Source organism: Sarcophilus harrisii, chromosome 2, assembly GCF_902635505.1.
Source record: "Sarcophilus harrisii chromosome 2, mSarHar1.11, whole genome shotgun sequence".
Lineage (NCBI taxonomy): Eukaryota > Metazoa > Chordata > Mammalia > Dasyuromorphia > Dasyuridae > Sarcophilus > Sarcophilus harrisii.
In genome coordinates, this window is record NC_045427.1 from 128,021,595 (window position 1) to 128,038,398 (window position 16,804).

General features: G+C 36.5%; 1 protein-coding gene across 1 annotated transcript in view; it reads right to left on the reverse strand.

The window, feature by feature from the left end:
• The window catches only part of SFRP1 (secreted frizzled related protein 1), a 73,372-nt gene that overhangs the window by 16,112 nt on the left and 40,456 nt on the right, over nucleotides 1-16,804 (reverse strand). The gene's annotated exons all lie outside the window — the stretch shown is intronic.

The window sequence follows — 16,804 nt, forward strand, 5'->3', positions numbered from 1 at the left end:
GCTTTCTCAACGTGTGTGGTACAAGTTGTAGTGGAAAGAGCATTGGCTCTGGATTTAAAAGAGCTAGTTTCACATCCTAATTCTGCCATTTATTTGGGTATCATTGATCAAAGCAGTACTTTTTTTTTGTAGTACTTATATAATGCCCACTATGTGTCAGGCACTGTACTGTATACCTTAAAATTACCTTATTTGATCATCACAGCTACCTTGGAGGTAATTGTTATTATTTTCTCTATTTTGTAGTTGATATTGGGGCAAGCAAAGATTAAGTGATTTGCCAAGGTTCATATATTGAGGGACTGAGGTTGGATTTGAACTCAGTTGTTCCTGATTCTAGGTCTAATGCTCTATCCAATGCTACCTAAATAGATCTTTTAGGCTCTTTCCATTTGAAAATCCTATGGTCTTCATACACAACAGTGAGTCATAAAGACATTCTACATTTGTCTCAACGTCACATCCTTTCTACAATTTTTGATGAGGAAAGTAAAAGACAAGAAAAGTCATGGTGGTAGAAGAAGGATGCCTGTCTGTATGTATATGCATACCTATGTCAATATATCAAGAACATGTGTCTTTGCTGACATAAGAACTCTTACAATAGGGAACTGACTCCATGAATACCTATGGCAGCCTGTCTATAACCAATAGTCTTAGAAAGTTGCCTGATTCTCAGAGTGGCTAAATGATCTGCTCATGATCACACAGATGTATGAGATGCCAGAGTCAGACCCAGGTCTCCTGGATTTCAAGTCCACTTTCTGTATAAAAATATGATTGGGCAATTTATGAATTGACAACTGGCTATACCAATAAATTGCTACTAAGGATGTATTTGAAAGGCAGACACACTTTGCCAACCCAAACTTTGACATTGGCTATTGTATCCAGAGAAGCTTCAGCAAAGGTTAATTGAAAAATATGGAAAACAGTGTTTTGAAAGTTACAAAGTAACTACTTAAAAGACTCTGTATAGCACAAACTATTAAAATTGAAAGAAGCTGTAAAAATATTTCCTTTAAATATCTGATTATACAAATAAGTTAAAACTGAGGACCAGAGAATGATTGATTTGTCTAAGATCGCAAAGCTACTTGGTAGCACAGTGAGACCAGAATAATGAAAGGTGAGGATTGGGTGATATCAAAGTCTCAATATTAAGAGTTGGAGGAAATCTTACAAGTTGGACCTAGTCCAACTCCTACACAAATAGGAAATTTGGTTTATACATGTAGTAAACCCTTGTCAAGTTACCATCAATCATTCACTTGAGTATCTCCAGGAAATGTGAAATTTATTCCCTGTTAGGCAAAAACTCATCCTATTTTTGGAAGATACTATTATTAGGAAGTTTTTCCTTATGGGGAGCTAAAATTTTCCTCTCTACATTTTCAAGTCAGTAGTCTAAGTTGTGTCCTCAGAGACCAAGCAGATCTAATCCATGATCTTCTCCATGATCACCTTCTTCTTGAAGATTGCCATCATGTTCCTCCTGATTCTTCTCTAGGCCAAATAGCCCCAGGTTCTTCAACCAATCCTCAAATAGCATCTTTTTGGGATCCCTCACCATCTTGTTTATTGTTTCCTAGATGTACTCATACTCATCAATATTCCTTCTAAAATGTGCTGCCAATGTAGATACCAAACTCCAGATGTGATCTGACAAAAGCAGAAAACAACAAGGCAATCGCCTCCCACCCTCCAGGAACTCCATTTCTGATAGTGAAATGTATGCTTGGACTGGGTTTTTTGGCTGCCACATCCTATTGTTGACTCATAATGAGCTAAGCCCACACCACCCTACAAAGACTTTTTTTTCACATTAATTATTGTCTAGCCATATGTTCCCTGAAGAATACTTAACAAAGTTGAATCTTTTTTAACCTAAATACTGGACTTTACACTTATCCCTATAAACTTTCGACGTATTAGATTTAGCCTTTAATAACAATGGGTTACAAGACAACTACAGCCTTGGAAGGAGAGCTCACACCAATGACATCATGATTCCTCTGAATCACTGAAGTCAGATTTGGCCCATCATTCCAGCATGTTGAGATCTTTTTGGATCCTGATTTTGTCATCTAACATGTTAGCTATCCCTTCCAGCTTCATGTCAGCTACAACCTTGCTAAACATGTCACTCATGCCTTTCAAACTAGCCATTGATTAAAAGCTTTGAACAGAAAAAAAAGACCAAGGACATAACCCCAAGACATGTCTAGGTGATTCCCAAGCTCTCTTGTAATGCTATATTCTGAGATTCTACTTTTTCCTGACTCTCGGTGCAGGGCTCTTTCTATCATGTCACTTCCCATTTCTGGGTCAGAAAGGGAAAGATGTTCATTCATTCTTGGGCAAGAAATTGAAGATTGTAGGAACATAAGTGTTACTTTCATAACTATTGCCAATAAAAGAAATGGACTTATCATAGAGTAAAGCAGATTTAGAAAGAGAACAGTTAGTTAAAATATGGTATCTGAAAATAAGATCTGTATTTCTGAATTGCAGATTAAAATAGATATTTAGAAGTCAATGGCTAGAGATGAAGTACATGTGCACATACACACACTCAAAGGATAAGAATAAGGATATATTCAACTCAAATCTTGCAAATACAATCAAAAGAGCTCTAAATAAAAAGGGATGGGCAATTCTACCTGTTCTACCTATAACTATAATGTAGAAAGAAGATTAGTAAGAAAGATACTCAGAAATTCACAGGAGGCAAACTCCTGTGAAGAGAGCCATTAATAAAATGCATGGCCTTAGCTATCTATTCATAAAAGTACATAGTATAGGTAGCAAGAAAGAAATTTGTCAGGTCCCACTGAGATTTGATGAGGACAGAACTCATTGCTGGAATGTGATTCAAAAAGAATTCTAAAATATTACTAAAAAGTAAATAATAAGGCAGGCTTATATCCTGAGAAAATATTCTTATATCAGGAAACTCAGACTACAGAGTGGAAATTTATATTAACCAAGCATTTATACATAGATAAACAGAAATATAACACAAGAAATTATTGTCATTGGTGAATATGACAGGTCACTTAGAAAGAGGAAGCAGAAGAAGAATTTGAGGGAAAAAAAAATAAAAAGCCTGGCACTGAAGCTGGGAGAATTTAGCTATCCTCAGGGGTCCTCAAACTTTTTAAATAAGGGGCCAGTTCACTGTCCCTCAGACTGTTGGAGGGCCGGACTATAGTAAAAACAAAAACTTTGTTTTGTGGGCCTTTGAATAAAGAAACTTCATAGCCCTGGGTGAGGAGGATAAACATCCTCAGCTGCTGCATCTGGCCTGCGGGCCGTAGTTTGAGGACCCCTGAGAACCTTTTCTCTCTCTGCCCCTCTCTCTGTGTCTCTTCCCTTTTCCCCACCTCCATCCATATTTCTTTTTGTCTCTGTCTGCCTCTTACTGTTCTACTGTTTTCCCTACCAAAGATAATAGCCTTTCTTTAAAAAAAAAAAAAAGTTAATAAATAGGGATGAGAAAAAAATAGTAAAAAAAATCACCTGATTCTCCTTAATGAGTCCAAATCCCAGATGAACTACATCCATTGTACTGAAAGAAGTGGAGAATGAATTCTGAGAAGTCGTGAATAATAGAAAAGGCATTACAAGCTAGAAAAGGACATGTCCTGATTTTCAAGAAAGAAAGAAAATGGAATTTGCCATAAACAAATCCTATATAAACCAGTTAGAATCAATTAATCACAAAAGCATTTATCAAGTACTTATCATGTGCCAGGAAATACATTTTGATTCCTTGAAAAAAAATCCAGAACATATTGTCAAAGAAATGGTTAGTGAACAGCTGGAAAGGAATAGTGAGCAGATATGCAGATCACAAACCCATCCATGAATCTAGTTAGAAGCTGCATAAGGCCATAATGATAGTGACTTGTCCAAGATTACAGAGTTCTTAAGTTACCAAGTATGGGATTTGAGACCAGATATTCCCAACTCCCCAGTCTGCACTAACTATCACTACCCACTGCCTCTATGTCTATATACTATGGCAGTCAAGAGAAGTTCACTTGAATTTAAGCAACATTAAGATATGCATAGTATCCTAGAGAAGAGGAAGGTAGTTCCATTGTATGTCCAAGTCAGGACACATCTGGACTATTGTATTCAGTTGGGAGAGCTATATTTTCAAAACATTGATAAATTGGAGAGCATCTAGAGAGGACCAACCAAGATGATACTTGAGGCTATTCAGGTCGAGAGAAGAAAAGAAAGACTTACATAGGATATGATACATGTCTTCATGTAATTAAAAGAGTAGCACTTCAATAAATCATTAAAGTTTTTATGCTTGTACACTGTGGATAGAGGAAAGTAGAAAAAATGGGTAGTAATTTCAAAAAGGCAATTTATACCTAACCTAAAGGAAAAAGTTCCTAAAAGTTAGAGCTACTCCAGAATGGAATGGGTTGCCTCAGGAGGTCATGACTTTCCCTTCTATTAAAAAAATTCAAGAAAAGACAGGATGACTAATGAGTTTGTTAGGGGGAATTCTTGTTTAGTTGCTTGGATTAGATGGACTCTGAGGACCCTTCCAAAAATGAAATTCTGTCACCATTCCATTAGTCTACCTGGATTACCAGGGTTACCTCAAAACCAGAAGGATTCAGAGGAGGAAAGGGCTTCTTCTTAGGTAGAATTGTCTCACTATTCTTTCAGTTAGTTCTTAATCAAAAGGACCAAGTAATCCAGAAAGAAAATTCTGTTTCCTACTCCCTTCACTTGTGTAGCTATCCCTCTATCAACTGAACCAACTCTCTACTCCCATCCAAGTATGCTTTATCTTAAATTCTATTTAAGGTATGGTAACAATGACATGCAGGCTGCTTCTTACTCTTCTGAATTGAGATGCCAACTACGTATCTAGTTTCTTACACTTAGACAGAGGGCTCCATTAAAGACATCCAATGATTCATTGTGGGGTGAGAGTAAGTATGACTCCTTGAGGTCTCTGCTCTAGATGAGAATATAGTATCTGGAAAGTTCAACCAAGCTACAAAGTCTTTATGCATAGGACTAGGCATGGATTGTGTATCTCTGGTCTGAGTACTGGCCTAGCTCAGTTTGGGAAGCCTTACCAATAAAGGTTTAGCCAAAAAGAACCTTTTTCCAGTTATAACCATGAAGACACTCTTCCTAAAGCCTGGAAGGATTGTTTCTTTGCATCGATGAGAAAACATCCACAACTATGAAATCATGGTTTCTTGAAATATTGAAATGAAAATTAATGTCAGAGAAGTTTGGACAACATATGTCATGCAAAGTGCTCAGAACCTTACCCCTTGGCAGCAACAAGAATCTGGCCCCCTAAGCCAGGCCAATTTCTCATACTTGTTGCCCTTTTCCATCAGTGGGAAGTCAGAGCTCTGGCCCCCAAAACAAAGAACCTAAAATGGTTGACAGTGAGCATATGGCTCAGTTATCATCAGTATGGACAAAGAGCCGCCAAAGGCATACAGATGCCCAGTTGGATTATGGCTCACATGAAACAGAATAGAAAAGTATGTTGGTACCTAAATATTGACATTTGTTTTGGCTCAGAATGGATTCTGGATAATGGCAAATCAGCTCAGGAGTTCACAGAGGCTAACTCCAAGACCATTATCAAGACTAAACCCTATGGATAAGGTTCTTGGGAAAGTAGGGAGGAGCTTTTCCTCATAGTTCTCAGTCCAAAATCAGTTGGCACAAATATAGATGAGGTCTGGTGGTCTGGTGGCCAGAATTTCTGGTTTCTTTATTCAGTCTTCAAGTAAGTCACTCTGTACACCAGTATTTTGGTTACAACATGGGCAATACAATGTCTGCTTCATATATAGTTTTTGAGAAAAAGAAACCAGAAGCAGAGAAGTCTTTTAAGTGTGCTATATGTGGGAGGAAGCACATGAGAAGAGAAATCCTACAAAGTCTCTTGGCTTAAATTGGTAAATGTCTCCAGTCTACAGAGATGGTATTATGTAGCTTCTCTAGCAAATATACTTAAGTGGTGATAAAAGAAACATAGTGTGCTGTGAAGACATGGAAAACCAGGACCAAGAAGGAAAAAGCTTTCTAGGGTGGGCTTGGAAAATGTGTGTGCGTGTGTGTGTGTGTGTGTGTGTGTGTGTACAATACTGTCATCCCAATACTACTATATTCAGTAACATTTAGAAACTCCCTGCTTCCTACTAATTAAAGTTCAAAACCCCTGACCCTGGCACTCAGAGCTCTCCATAATCTGACACACCCTTATCTCTCTCCTTTTCATATACTCTATATTCCAGTAGAATTAGACTACTCATTGTCTGCTTTTAAGTATTCCTTTCTCCTAGCTTCATGCTGTTAGATTATATTCTCTCCTAAAATGGGCTTTTTCCATCCATATTGCAATCCAACTTTTCCTTCTTTCCTTCAGACAAGTGTTACTTCCTCCATGACATGTTAACTGACTTTATTCCCCCATCTCCTACCACCTACAAGCTAAAACTATTTTTCCCCTCCTCAGATTTCTCATAGTCCTTTGCCTAGACTTTTCTTTTGTAAATATAACATTCTCTCTTGCATGTACATGTGTTTTCTTGGGTGTACATGTGTGTAGTTATTTGTCTTCATTTAGATTTCTTCTTTGTGGTTGTTCAGTCACATCATACTATCTGCAACCCATTTGGAGCTTTCTTGGCAAAAAATACTGGAATGGTTTGTCATTTTCTTCTCCAGATCATTTTATAAATGAGGAAACTGAGGCAAACAGGATCAAGTGACTTGTCCAGGATCACACAGTTAGTGTCTGAAGCCATATTTGAACTCAGGAAAATGAGTCTTCCAGATGCCAGGCCCAGCACTCCTGATATTTGAAAACATCTAGGCTTCTCCTGTTATGGAAGGTGGCGTCTATGTCACATTTCATATTTGTATCACCAGTGTCTTCATTAATCCAATAATCATTTTAAAGCACGTTTTATACCAGGTACTCTTTTAGTCAGTGGGTATAAACACAAATTACAGTCTTGTACATAGTTGGTGCTTAAAATTCTTTGTTTAAAATACATAAATAACATATTTTGAGGCTCTTGCTGAAAAATCACCAGATGACCCAATCAATAAGTATTCACTGAACACATTCAGACATTAATTGGTTTCTAAAAGGTATCATTCTTAATTTTCTACTTCACTCTTCATTTTTGTTGGCATTGTCCCTGTTGACTCCTTTCTTGTACCTGATTCTTTGGTTTTCTTGGCAAAGATACTGGAGTGCTTTGCCATTTCCTTTTCCAGTGGATTAAGGAAATCAGACTTTAAATGTCTTGCCCAGGGTCACACACACACACACACACACACACACACACACACACACATACACAGCTAGTACATGTATCTGAGGCCGAATTCAAACTGAGGTCTTCCTGACTCCAGGCCCACTGTACATTATAATGCCACTTACCTATCTCCTCCCTATTACATTTCAAATAGCTACTACCCATAGAGTTATAGAATGCCTAAAAATCCATCATTTAGAGCTGGGAAATCATATTTAAAAATCATATCCTATGCTCTTAGAAAAACCTAGAAAGACTTCCATAAGCTGTTGCAAAGTGAAATGTAATTTGTATAAAGGAACAGCAATAGTGTAAAATGATCAACTCTGAATGATGTAATTATTCTCAGCTATATAATGATCCAAGAGAACTCTGAAGGACTCAGGATGAAAAATGCAATCCATACCTAGAGAAAGAATTGATAGTATCTGAATGTAAATTGAAGCATACTTATTTTTTTACTTTATTGTTATTGTTTTGGGAGGAGGGTCTATATTGTCTTTTACAACACAACTATTATGAAAATGTTTTGCATGACTATACATATGTATAACGTAGATTGAATTGTTTGTATTCTCAATAAGGGGGAGTGGAAAGGGAAGAAGGGAAAGAATCTGGAATTCAAAGTTTTAAAAACAGAAACTAAAATGGTTTTTACTTGTAACTGGAGGGAATAATATACTAAACATTTTTTTAAAATCATATCCTACAATCCCTAATCTTATAGAAAAATTTAAGTAACTTGCCCACACTCACAAAGTTTCAGAAAAAAAATTGAACTCGGTTCTTCCTGACTCAAGGTCCAGTCTTTTTTGCCACTCTTTGCCAGGCTCTAGCTTGCTTTCAGAGTGTGCACTATTTGCATTTGCTTTTAATTTCTTTTCCTATTGCTTGTGCCCTCTATATGGGGGACCTCCCCTGAGAGCCAAGGAAGCATCTTTTATTTCTTTGCTTTCTTTTATCTTCTTTGCCACAGGGAACACTTGAGTGTCCTATGAGGCTTGAGTTCAATAAATGTTGTCAACTAATCCATGTTAAATGATTACAAAATGGGTTATGATATTGCCAAGTACTGATGGGCTTACAAGAAACACTAGTGGGGTGACAGATTGGTAACTCTTGAAGGGATCATAGATATCTTCTAGCACAATCCCTTCATTTTGCAGATGAGAAGATTAAGGCCAATAGAGAGTAAGTAATTTGCTCCAGATCATATAATAAGGGAGAAGGCCAAAATAAAAATCCACTTCTCCTAGCTATCTCAGTGAAAAGCTTTTGATAATCTGTCTACTACTCAGTATAAAGTTATCCTCAATAATCTGAAATGATGAATAAAGAGGCATTTACTAAGTACTTATTTTGCACCAAGCACTATATTAAGTGTTGTGGGATATAAATAGAAAAGTAAGGCTGTCTCTACTCTAAGGAACTCATGTTCTAAATGAGGGGGAAAGTCCATAAAAGATCAAGGGCAAATGGAAAGGCCTAGTGGTCTTATACCAACAGCAGAGAAGGAAAGTTCTAAGACTCCTTAGGTTACATTGGCAGGTCAAATGTTAATGCCCAAGAGTCTAGAAGATATACTGACAAGGCAGACAGTAAGACCCAGTGAGCCTCCATTTCAGTGGAAGAATTATAGCTGGTGAGTCCTTGTTTACCTAAGAAATGTAAAAGAGCCTGAGATTTGGAATCAGATAACTTGGGTTTAAATTTCATTTCTATTTCTTGAATAAATCACCATTTTCTGGACCTTATGTCTCCCACTAGTATGATAAGGGAATTGGGACTATGATTTCCTTGTTCAGCATTTATTATAGTGTCTGATACATAGTAGATGCTTGATATGTTTATTGAATTGAACTCATCTCTAAATTAAATGATTCTTTCATTGCCCTATTAAAGATGAAGTATCATTATTTAAGCAGCTATGAAGAAAGTACTTTATTCACCCCAAATAATCTCCACTTATATTCTGCTTGTAGCTGGAATTCAGGATATGGAACTATAATTCAGAAGGCAAGCTGCCAAAGAGAATAGAGGAAGGCGCGCTGCATTTATCACAGCTAATATCAGTTACTACACTAAAATATTTAAAATATTCACTTAATATTTAATGTAGAGCTATATAATCTATATCAAGTCACTTGCCTTCTCTCCTGGGACAAAGGAAAGGAGGGAGGGAGAGAATTTGGAACTCAGTATTTTTTGGAAAATGAATGTTAAAAAGTTTCACAAGTAATTGGGGAAGAAATGAAATAAGAGAAAAAAATATTCAAGGCAAAATAAAATACCAGGAAAATACTCCCAATTTCTTGAGATGTCAATAATTTGACCCCGTATTTTTAATAAAGAAAGATGGAATTTCAAAATGATTTCTGTTTCAGCAGGTATTTTCTAGTTTTCTGGGTATTAGGAAATGTTTTAGAATGTCAAAGATGAAGACAGTTGTCATTCCTTTTAGGCTATCTTTAAATATTTTTGCAGCGTAAAAAGTTATGATTCTGAAGTCAGAAGATCTGGGTTCAAATTCTGCCTTTGACACACACACACACACACACACACACACACATATATATATATATATATATATATATATATATTATTTAGGGCAAGTTATAGCCTCATCTATAAAATGAGAGATTTGAATTAGGAAGTCCCTAATGTTTTCCTGTTCTCAGTCTAGACCTATAATTGCATGATTCTGTCCTTCAAAAATCACTGATTTCATTAGTGTTATACTCCATCCAAGAAGCAAATCTTCACTCCCCACAATGGGCTAATATCTTTTATGATTTATTGAGGTTAAAAGCAGTGTTCACATAGTGTCCAACCCTGAGAAAAAGTCACTTTTCTAGGTTGACTGATAATGATAGATGCCTGGTCCATCATCAACTTCATATTCAATGTCTTTCCAGTTTGGTAAGACCTGTCAGAGCTTGGCTTCCATTAATAGTCTTTGAGAATCCAGGGCCATACTATTATGAGACATGTTTATCAAAATGTAAAGCTTTAGGAGCAGCTGGGTATTTTAGTTAATAATAGAATAGAGCATTTATTAAAGTGCCAGGCACTGTAATAAGCACAAATATATAAAAATAGTATGATTCTACTCTCAAAGTGCTTGCATTCTAATGGAGAAGATGAAACATCCAGGGGAGTTAGGATAAGGTTGTGCTGGAACCAGATCTAACCAGTTCAGGAGAGCTGATTTAAATTTTCAATATTAGTATTTACAACTCAGGGCAGCAAAGTGGGCCAATGGATAAAGTGGAAGGCTTGGAGTAAAGAAAAACTGAGTTCAAATCTAGCCTCAGATACTTAGTATACCTGTGTGATCTCAGTCAAGTCACTTACCCATGTTTGCCTCAGTTTCCTCATCTGTAAAATAAGCTAGAGAAGGAAATAGCAAATCATTATCTCTAGTATTTCTGCCAAAAAAACCTACCCAAATGGGGTCATGAAGAGTCAGACATGATTGAACCACTGAATCACAACATTTACACCTCAGAAATAAGCAAATATTATAACTCTAGATTTGATTAATTGCTTTGTTGATTGCCTAAACTCAAGAAAATGTTTAAAATGAAAATTAAATAAAAAAATATGCCTTAAATATATATTTCCCCAAGTTGGGCCCAGGATAACATAAAGGAAAATTGTCAGCTGCTGGTAAAGAGAGGGGGATGAGCAATTAAGAAAACAAGATACTTCATTTCTATAGCATTTGAAGACTAAGAGAATCTTAATATCCATTTTCTTATTCAATCCCAATAGCAAGAGGTAGCAGGAACTAGGAGAGGGGATGTGAATATTACTTGTGAAAGAAGATTAAGCTGAAGTCCAAGAAAATGAAGTATATTTACCAAAGTCACATGGTTCCTATGTGCATATAATGGCTTGGATTTCAATCAAGCTCTTCTTACTGGGACAGTGGTCATCTTTCCCTCAGAGTACACTCTCTGAATACCCTCTGAGTACAAAATCAGCCCAAAGCCCTGTAGCCACACTTCAGGAGACAGCTTTCAAGGAGGAAGGTTCTGGGGAGTCTGGGAACATTTTTTTCTTTACAAGCTGACCATCTGAATTTCTCTCCTTTGACTCCAAAGTCATTATCCCCTCACCTCAGATGTTCTGGGCATGGCTACCCTGTGGCTCTGGGTTTTCTTTGGCATTCCTCACAAAGCAAGTCTGTAACGTTATAAATTATGTCTTGTAAGCCCCATCAAAGCAGCTAAAGAGGAAAACCACTGCCTACATTTTGCCTACTCCCTGTCAATACTGGGGCCAGTTAGAAGCTAGCTCTTGAAGTAGCTAGAATTCCCTATGCTCTCAGAATGACAATGCCTTTTCTCAATTCAAAATCATGGTCGATTAGATGTCTCCCCAACCCATCTCTTAAAGAGGCAACAGGTCTCAAGTCAAATCATTTTATCTTGAAGCCTCAATGTCCTCATCTTTTAAATGGGGAAAATACCACTTATACTCTATATCTCATAGTGTAATTGTGGAGAAAGTGCTTTGGAAACTATAGTCTATCAGGGGATCTCTGATCAACTGAGTACCTCCAACCTTCTTAAAATTACAGGATATAGAAGGGGCAAGAAATGAAGACAACAGGCTATATAAAGAGGTATTGCTTTCCAATTTTGAGTGGCTGAATTTGCACATTTAGATGTGGTGAGAAAATCATCAAAAAATCTACTTGAAACAATTAACAGCTTTAGCAAAGTTACAGTATAAAAAATAAACCCACACGAATCATTGGCATCTCTATGTATAACTGATAAAAACCCAGCAGCAAGAGATAGAGAAATTCAATTTAAAATAACTAGACAAAATAAAATAGTTTGGTGTCTACCTGAAAAGACAAACCCAGGAACTATATGAATACAAGTACAAAGTACTTCTCACACAAATAGTCAGATCTAAACATCTGGGGAAATTTCAAATGTTCATGGGTAGGCTGCGCTAATATAATAAAAATGATAATTCTCCCTAAATTAGTCTACTTGTTCAGTGCCAATCAAACTGACAGAAATTATTTTTTAGAGCTGGAAAAATAATAAAATTCATCTGGAAGATCAGAAGGGCAAGAATATCAAAAGAATTAAGGGAAAAAAATACAAAAGATGACCTAAAACTATATTATAAAACAAAACCATTTGGTAATGGCTAAGAAGTAGAGTGGTGGATCAGTAGAATAGATTAGACCCACACAACCCAATAGTCAATGATTACAGTAATCTAGTATTTGATAAATCCCCAACTCCAGTTTCTGGGATAAAAACTCACTATTTCACAAAAAAAATTGCTGAGAAAACTGGAAAATACAATGTCAGAAACTTGGCTTAGACCTACATCTCACACCTCATAACAAAATGAGGTCAAAATAGGTACATGATTTGTACACAAAGGGAGATACCATAACCAAATCAGAAGAACAAGTGATAATTTACTTATCAGATCTTTGGAGAAGGGAATTTATGACCAAAGAATAACTAGAGAACATTATGAAATGCAAAATGGACAACTTTGATTACATTAAATTAAAAAGGGTTTGCAAAAACACAATCAACATAAACAAGATTAAAAGGGAAATACAAAGCTGGGGAAAATTTTACAGACAGTGTTTCTGATAAAGGTCTCATTTCTAAAATATATAAAAGAACTATGTCAAATTTTATAATAATACAAGTCATTCCCCAGTTGATAAATGGTCAAAGGAGTCAATTTTTAGAAGAAAAAATTAAAGCCACTTATAGTTATATAAAAAAGTGCTCTAAATCACTATTGATTAGAGAAATACAAATTAAAACAACTGTAAGGTACCACCTCACACCCCTCAGATTGGCTAAGATGATTAGAAAAAACAATGATAAATATTGGAGGGGATATGGGAAAACTGGAAGACTTATGCATTGTTGGTAGAGTTGTGAAATGATTCAACCATTCTGGAAAGCAATTTGGAACTATGCCCAAAGGACTATAAATGTGTATGCCCTCTGACCCAGCAGTGCCACTACTGCGTTTGTATCCCAAGGAAATCATAAAGGAAGAAAAAGGACCCACATGTACAAAAATGTTTATAGCAGATCTTTTAGTGGTAGCAAAGAAATGGAAATGAGCAGATGCCCATCAATTGAGGAATGTCTAAATAAATCATGTATACAAAGGTAATGGAATATTATTGTTCTATTAAAATGATGAATAACCTGATTTTGGAAAGGCTGGAAAAATTTACATGAACTGATGCTAAGCAAAACAAGCAAAACTAGGAATTCATTATACACAGTAACAACAAGATTGTGTGATGATCAACTATGAAACACTTGATTCTTCTCAGTGGTTCTGTGATCTAAGACAATCCCAATAAATTTTGGATAGAAAAAGCCATCTGCATCCAAAAAAAGATTTAGATTGAATGTAAAGCAATACATGCTATTGTTCACTTCTTTTTTCTCTTATTTTTTCTCTCTTGTGCTTTTTCCTTTTTCTCCTGATTTTTTTCTCCCAATATGATTCATAAAGAAATGTGTATTTTAAAAGTTAATATACATGTATAACCAGAAAAAAACAAAACAATAAGAAATTTAAAGAAACTTTATATCAATCTATCAATTTATGTTAATAAAACTCAGAAAATTGGGGGTAAAAAGATGTGGTAAGGAATATAAGTAGGGCATTTATTTTGCTGAGGCCCATCTGAAGAGAGTCATATCATATTTCTGATGCTTCAGGATGCCCTCACACTGCTACTATGGACCTTGTCTCTCAGTCCCAGATGGATACTGTTCACCTCCAGTTTGTATCTTCCTAAAGTCCTAGTTTATGGGATTTTTATAGCTTTCCCTAGAATCAGCAGGAGCTTAACTGATTCTTCTCTCTCAGTTTCAGCTCTAGAGACAACCATCTCCCAAGCAGCACTCACCATCCTGGACTCCTTTTGCAAGGAACTTGACTTGACTTGACTCTACTGAATACTACTGTGGTTCTCCTGTTGCCATGTACTATTGCTAAAGAAGAGAGTGAAATCCCCTCTCTCTTCTTTTGCTGCAGTGATATCAAAGTTAAATAGAAATGGAGTTATGAAATCATTCAAAAGGATCCCTGTGGACTGCTTATTGACTTAGAAAATCATATAATAACATTAAGCTCTACTGTATTTTTACTTATTTTGTAAAATATTTCCCAATTACATTTTTAAATGGTTTGGGTTGCACTGGAATCTCCAGGCATTTGATTGTGCTAGTCTAGTAGCACTCCTCAGTAGTTATCTCAACTCTTAATTGCCAGCAGGGTCAGCTTATCCTTTTTTATTGCCATTCTTTCTACTTTACCCACTCATTGAGTAGGCAGAGGAAAGGGCTCATAATAGACTCTTTCATTGTCTTCATCAATCCACTGTCTTTTTTCTCATTATTTAATATGCAAATGTTAAGATCTACAAGGATCCTACTCTTCCAACATATAAATTAGCTCACTCTAAGCCCGAAGTGGATACTCTCTTATTGCTCATGTTTCTGTTCCCATAATTTCATTAGGTGGATTGAAGAATTCAGTTGAGTCCCTGATCAATCCCTGATAACACTAATTATAATGACATTAGCTCATATTTCAAGAGTATTTGACAGAGAGGCTCTCTTGTTTTGAGTGACCACTCTGATGTGCCATCAACTGCTTTTACTGCCTTAAATAAATGTCATGAATATTTCCTAGTTGCTCAGGAAGGAACAAAGGAAGGGAAAAAAGCATTTATAAGCAACTATTATGTACCTGACACTACGCTAAACACTTTACAAATAATACCTCATTTGCTACTCCCAACAACCCCAGGAGATGGATGCTATTATGAATCAAACTTTCCAGTTGAAGCAACTGAGGTAGGCAAAAGTTAAATGACTCGCCTGGAGTCACACAACTAGTACTAGTTTAATGGCATATGGTGTTGCCAGCTACTGCAAGACTTACAGAAAAATCAGTGGAACTACAGTTTGGTGACTCCTGAAGGGCCATAGAGACCCTCTAGCACAATCCCTGCATTTTATAGATAGGAAGCGATTTTCTCAAAATTTTCTCAAAATTAGCAAGTAAGTAGCAAGGCCAGTATTAGAACCAACCTCTAGCTGTCTTGGTACAGAACTTTTGATACTTCATTTCCCTAACTCTTAATCTAGAATTACCCCCAATGCCCTTGATGCACTATTTTTGCTTGCTTTCTACAAAACTAAAGCATATATAAGGTGGTTCAGCTCATACCTCTGAGGCCTCAAGGCTAGTGATGCCCTCACCCTGCAACTGTCAATCTCAAATTAAGTCTAACAGATGTTGCTTCACTGCTTAGCTGTAATGTACCACTATCCTTTGTTTTTGTCTCTTTCTCTGTTATCCTTATGTTTCTCCTCTTTTAAAATAAAGTAGAATGACCAATATCTAAGGTTTCCTTCCAGTTCTAAATCCTATGATTCCGAGGGAAAAAGAGAAAATGGGCAAGGAGAGGCAGGAAGAGAATAGACACTTCTTCCTCCCCAACTCCCCAACTCCATGGTGAAACCAAAGGCAACAATAGTCAAAAAAGGAGTTTAGAGGACCTAATTATCTAGAAATGAGTAGGAGAAGAAACTGAGGCACCATTCACACTGAGTCAGTTTGACTTAGTTGATGGATTAGGTAAGGCAATTGTACTGATTCAGGCTCCATTAAAGCAGCACAATGCATTAAGAACAACACTAGGTTTGGAGGTTAAACCTTTCTCCTGCATTTTATAAGCTTCATAACCTTAGAGCAGGGGTGGAGAACCTTTTTTCTGCCAGTGGTCATTTCAATATTTGTAATATTTGTGGGCTATACAAAATTATCAATTTAAAAACATAAGCAGTGGGAGGTTGTTCTAACTAGCTTTCAGTTCATCATTCTCTATGGTTGCCTTGGCAGGACCAGACCAAATGATTTTGAGGGCCTTATACAACACATAGGACATACATTCCCCACTCCTAATTTAGAGAGTCAATTCTCCTATTTGGACCTCAGTTTCTCCATTTGTAAAATGCCAGTATTGGAGTAGATGATCTCTAAAAATTTTTTCCAATTCTCAATTCTAAGATGTTTCAGATCATCCCATTTTCTATTAATAATTTTGGGCAGAAATTTCTTCTGCCCTTCCCCCAAGTATTGTTCTCCTTATATAGAGTGTCCCAAAAGTCCTGGTATAGTAAGACTAAGCTTAAACTAAAACTTAAAATTTAAGTGATGAAATGTTTGAAACTTCACCAAGATTTTTGGGACACTTATAAAGTACCTGCTTTTGGTTGAGACCGGCTTCTATTTCTCTGGGTGGACATTCTACTGAGGAACCTAGCAAAGATTTTCACACCCAGAACTAGGGAAGAAAACTCAGGCCATGGAAAGTTTCTCAGTCCTTCTTTCACTCAGGATATAAATCCAAGTAAAGATTTTATGACCTGCTGTGTGCTAGG